This window comes from Nothobranchius furzeri, chromosome 11, assembly GCF_043380555.1.
Source record: "Nothobranchius furzeri strain GRZ-AD chromosome 11, NfurGRZ-RIMD1, whole genome shotgun sequence".
NCBI classification, from domain to species: Eukaryota; Metazoa; Chordata; class Actinopteri; order Cyprinodontiformes; family Nothobranchiidae; genus Nothobranchius; species Nothobranchius furzeri.
Genome location: NC_091751.1, coordinates 70,100,487 through 70,106,536, shown reverse-complemented (window position 1 = coordinate 70,106,536; position 6,050 = coordinate 70,100,487).

Sequence of the window (6,050 nt, the reverse complement as noted above, 5' to 3'; positions counted from 1 at the left end):
TTTATTTCACACCTGAAAATTTCCTGGAGATGCCGTTGACAAATAATGATTCAATTTATTAGAGGAACAAATCTAATTATGGGTTTAACACTCTTGGTCTGGTGATAACAGCTGATGGTCTCGTCTCTCTGGACGAGCTTTGTCCCACTCTTCATTAAACAATTGTCTAAATTCAGCCACGATGGAGGAGTTTCCAGCAGGAAGACCATGATTAAGGTCAAAGCCGGGTCAGACGTTCTCCTTCAGGATGTTCTGATCAGGTACAGCAAGTGCTTTTAGTCATGAAGCCGCAGAGCAGCCTCAGATCATCACACCGCCACCAACCATGTGTTTGACTCCAGATGGAGCAGGATGCACTCCTCCCTGAAAGTTTTGCATTTGTCAAATCAATCGTCAGAATATTTACCCTGAAGACTTGAGGATTGAGTTAAGAGCTCAGTCCTGTAGAACTCAATAACCCTTCCTGCATCCAAACCAAATCTGTAACACACACACACGCACACGCACACACACACACACACACACACACGCACACACACACACACACACACACACACACACACACACACACACAGCTTGTCTGACTTGAAGCTATGACAATGTTCAATCTTGCAGTTAGGAATTATAGAACAGTCAGTTTGATGTTTTGGCCACCAGAGGGCGATAGTGCTTTTCTGTTCAACTGTAACTGGACTGTGGGAAAAGCTTTGCAAGAGCTAAATTGTTAAGGAAGTTCTGGGTGTATCATTAGTGAAACGAAATGAACCGTTAATCCAAAAGGGTTCAAATGAAGGCAACTGGACTTCTTTGGTTTCTTGAAGACTTTTCTCATTAGAGGCGCTTCGTCAATTCTGGCTGGAATATGGGAGAGTCCAGCTTTTAAGCTGTATTGTTGTTTAATGAGCTGAATCCAAGGGCGTAGGAAATGGGTGGGACGTGTCCCCTCCAATATTGGACAAATGCGTATTTATCTTCCCCCCCCCCCCCCCCCCCCCACCCAATAACGTTGAGATGAAAAAAATTGATTTTAAAATATTTGACTCGTGACAGCTCCATTGGCTTCCAGTGCACAGCAGGATTAACTACAAGATTCTCCTCACCTTCAAGGCCATCCATAGCCTCGCCCCTCACTACCTCACAGATCTCGTTCACATCGTCACCTTGTCCCGTTCCCTCAGGTCCTCCTCCATTCATCTCTCTGTGCCCTCCTTTCGTCTCAGCTCCACGGGGAGTAGAGCCTTCAGCTGCACCGCTCCCAAACTCTGGAACTCCCTTCCCCACCTCCATTCCCAAAATGCCCCCCAGGGCATGGAGACCCCAGCCCATCTCGCTAGGGCCCAAAGCAGCAGCATCGCAGGGCCCCACGGAGCCCGAGGGCACCAACCCAGCCCCACCCCAGCAGAATAACTACTCCCATCCCTGCGTTTGCACAACTTCGAGAATATTTAAGGCACGAGACATCCAGGTCAGGTTGGGTCATCCCCCTCCTAGCCCCCCCCCCGATGGGACAGAATTGTTATTATTCTAGAGGAGCCAAGGTCCACCTGAGGCCCTTGAGCCTGGGCCATGCACTGCCGCTTGTTCCTGTCTTCTTCCCGGCAGCTTACGAGTCAGGACCTCATCCCCAAGTCCCCACCCAGATCGCCACACGGGGCCTGCCGCCCCCACACCCCGAGCCACCAGGCCCCCACCCAGACCCAATCAGGGGTGATGCAACCCATGGCCGCCGCCGAGACCCCCCAAGGGGCCTCACTCACAACAGACAGAAGTCCACCCCCGAGGAAACCCAAGTACCTCCAGAGGGGGGCAGCAGCCCACCAGCCCCAGACACCATCAGTGAACCCACCTCCAGGGAATGTCCGGATACTCCAAACTCGGACCCTCAGCCCCATCACCCACATCATCCTGCCGGATAATATCAATGACCTCCTATCATTGGTATGTGATGGAACCAATCAAAGAAGCCCAGAGAGATTGACTTGAAGTGGAAGCAGAGGCTGTTTCAAGTGTAATTTGATCCAACAAAAGATTTCTATACTGGTTAATGCAAAGAGTATCTCTATTTATTTAATTCATGAGGATAGTTGCAGTTAGCAATTAATCTTGTGGTGAGGAATTATAGAAGTCAGTTTGATGTTTTCACCACCAGAGGGCGATGGTGCTTCTCTTTTCAACTGTGACTAGACTGGGAAAAAGCTTTGCAAGAGCAAAATGGTTACGAAGTTAGTTCTGAGTGTATCTTTAGTGAAAGGAAATGAGCCATGAATCCAAAAGGGTTCAAATGAAGGCAACTGCACTTCTTTGGTTTCTTGAAGACTTGTTTCCTCTTATTTGAGGAGCTTTGTCAATTCTGGCTGGAATATGGGAGAGTCAAGCTTTTAAGCTGTATTGTTGTTCAATGAGCTGAAACTACTCTGAGTATCCCTCTTCTCTACCCCCTGATGAGTCCTTAGCCTCTATTGAGAGGGAGAGTCATTGTGTTGATCAGAAACGGGTCCATCCAAAAGACAAAACACCCAAACAGAAGCTCAGTGGTGTTGTTGATGCAGTCCAATTAGGGAAGACTGTCCAGATCTTTACATCAGAGAAACTATACAACAATTACACAAGAACATAACACAACACAGGAGAGCCACCTCTTCAGATCAACACTCTGCAGTCCACCTACACCTGAAGGAGAAGGGACACACCTTTGAAAATGATGAGTAGAAATTCTGGACAAAGATAGATGTTAGAGAGAGAAAAAGAAGCTACAGTTGTGGTCAGAAGTTTACATACACTTGTAAAAAATATAATATAATGGCTCTACTGAGTGTCCCGTTATTTCTAAAACTCTGATTTTTCTCTGATAGAGTGATTGGAACAGATACTTCTTTGTCACAAAAAACATTCATGAAGTTTGGTTCTTTAATGTCTTTATTATGGGTTAACAGAGAAAAGTGATCACATTTGCTGGGTCACAAATATACATACAGCAACATGAACTAGCAATTTTGGTGACTTAGAAACGTGTCAGTGAACTGAGCTTCGTAGCATGGCCTCTTAACTTCTTGTGAGTGATTATGAGTGACTACAGCGGGTGACTTCTCTTAGGCCAGGTAAATAGGGCTCATTGGATACAAACGCTACAATGGGAAAGTCAAAGGAGCTCAGCATGGATCTGAAAAAGCGAATTATTGACTTGAACAAGTCAGGAAAGTCACTTGGGGCCATTTCAAAGCAGCTGCAGGTCCCAAGAGCAACAGAGCAAACAATTGTTTGTAAGTATAAGGTGCATGGCACTGTTTCATCACTGCCAAGATCAGGAAGAAAACGCAAGCTATCACCTGCTGCTGAGAGAAAATTGGTCAGGAGGGTAAAGAGTGAACCAAGAATCACCAAAAAGCAGATCTGCCAAGAATTAGAAGCTGCTGGAACACAGGTGTCATTGTCCACAGTCAAACGTGTTTTGCATCTCCATGGACTGAGAGGCTGCCGTGCAAGAAGGAAGCCCTTGCTCCAAAAGCGGCACCTTAAGGCTCGACTGAAGTTTGCTGCTGATCACATGGACAAAGATAAGACCTTCTGGAGGAAAATTCTGTGGTCAGACGAAACAAAAATCGAGCTTTTTGGCCACAATGCCCAGCAATATGTTTGGAGGAGAAAAGGTGAGGCCTTTAACCCCAAGAACACCATGCCTACAGTCAAGCATGGTAGTGGGAATATTATGCTGTGGGGCTGTTTTGCTGCCAATGGAACTGGTGCTTTACAGAGAGTAAATGGGATAATGAAGAAGGAGGATTACCTTCACATTCTTCAACATAACCTAAAATCATCAGTACGAAGGTTGGGTCTTGGGCGCAGTTGGGTGTTCCAACAGGACAATGACCCCAAACACACATCAAAAGTGGTAAAGGAATGGCTAAATCAGGCTAGAATAAGGGTTTTAGAATGGCCTTCCCAAAGTCCTGACTTAAACCCCATTGAAAACATGTGGACAGTGCTGAAGAAACAAGTCCATGTCAGAAAGCCATCAAATTTAACTGAACTTCACCAATTCTGTCAAGAGGAGTGGTCAAAGATTCAACCAGAAGCTTGCCAGAAGCTTGTGGATGGCTACCAAAAGCGCCTAATTGAAGTGAAAATGGCTAAGGGACATGTAACCAAATATTAGCACTGCTGTATGTATATTTGTGACCCAGCAAATGTGATCACTTTTCTCTGTTAAACCATAATAAAGACATTAAAGAACCAAACTTCATGAATGTTTTTTTATGACAAAGAAGTATCTGTTCCAATCACTCTATCAGAGAAAAATCAGAGTTTTAGAAATACCGGGACACTCAGTAGAACCATTATATTATATTTTTTACAAGTGTATGTAAACTTCTGACCACAACTGCATGTCAAACGTGAAAACCCCACTTTAAATAGGGGAGGGGCTTCAATTTCACCTTTCCATTACCTATAATACAGCTTTTAATCTCATTCCTAAGCAGTTTCAGTCTAGGTCACACCTTCCTGCATCTAATAAACACAACGACTCCCTCTAAATCGATGCTAACAACTCATCAGGGGGTAGAGAAGAGGGGTACCCAGAGTAGTTTCTGCTTGTTAAATAACAGACAGCTACTGTCATGTTGGGTACAAGGTGTTTGACCCACGACATGCAGAATCACGAGTAGACAGAAGGTAAATAAGATTTATTATTAAAAATAATAAACGAGGGGGTGAATAAACAGGAATTGAAGGTGCTGCGAAGTAGCAGGAATAACGGCAGAACTCAGGGGACAAGTGCTCAGCGGGACGAGTCTAGGAAGGAGAACAGAGGTGAGTATGCTGATGGATTCAGGGGCAGAAGGCAAGAAGGTAAAGGACAGTCCTTTGGGCTTACGTTTCTTCAGGCTGATGGGAACCAGGGGGAAAGGTGAGTCAGGTCTGGGTGAGTAGGCGATCCAACAGGTAGAAGCAGAAGTCGACGCCCCTTCGTGTCCAGAAGTCGACGCCTCTTTGTGTCCAGAAGTTGACGCCTCTTCGTGTCCAGAAGTCAACCCCTCCACTCCTTTGGTCGACGCCTCTTCTAGTCCTGTGGTCGACGCCCCTTCCGGTCCTGTGGGCGACGCCCCTTCCGGTCCTGTGGTTGATGCCCCTTCTGGTCCTGTGGTCGACACCTCTTCCGGTCCTGTGGTCGACGCCTCTTCCGGTCCTGTGGTCGACGCCTCTTCCGGCGCTGAGGTTGATCCCTCTTGCCCTGAGGTCGATCCCTCCGGCCCTGAAGTCGATCCCTCCGACCCTGAAGTTGACCCCTCCGGCCCTGAAGTCAACGTACCCTCCGGCCCTGAAGTTGACGTCCCCTCCAGTCCAGAGGTCGGTGTCCCCTTCACTCCAGAGGTTGACGTCCCCTTCAGTCCAGAAGTCGACGTCCCCTTCAGTCCAACGTCTCCTCCTCCAGTCCAGTGGTCAACGCCGTCTCCAGTCCAGTGGTCGACGCTGCCGCCTCCAGTCCAGAGGCCGAAGCCACCAGTCCAGAAGTCAAGGACGTCTTCTCCAGCGTCTCTGCCTCCGGTCACTGCCAGTCCTGCCCTCGCCAGGCGCGAGCCTCCCAGAGCCTGTCGTCGTCTCCTCCTCTGCCCAAGACGCAGGCCCCGAAGAGCCCGTCGTCGTCGTCTCCTCTGCCCAAGACGCAGGCCCCCAAGAGCCCGTCATCATCTCCTCCTCTGCCCCAGACGCAGGCCCCCAAGAGCCCGTCATCATCTCCTCCTCTGCCCCAGACGCAGGTCCCCGGACTCATTCATTTTTCATGGGAGTGTGCAATCCTGCAGTCTTATCAAAAGAAGGCTTTGTTTGGGAACATAGGCTGACATCTTGTCCCCCTGAAATGTCAACAAGGACTGCAGAATCTTCTGGCTTGTTGGAAGACAGAATGTAAAATCCACTTTAGAGAATGGAATTATGTCTGTAGATGACCGGTGGCATGTAGGTCAATATGTAGGTGAAAAATGACCCCTTCTGGACGTTACAGCTGTAACGGCGTCAACCGCTTCGAGGAGGGAGGATGTACAGTTTGGCTG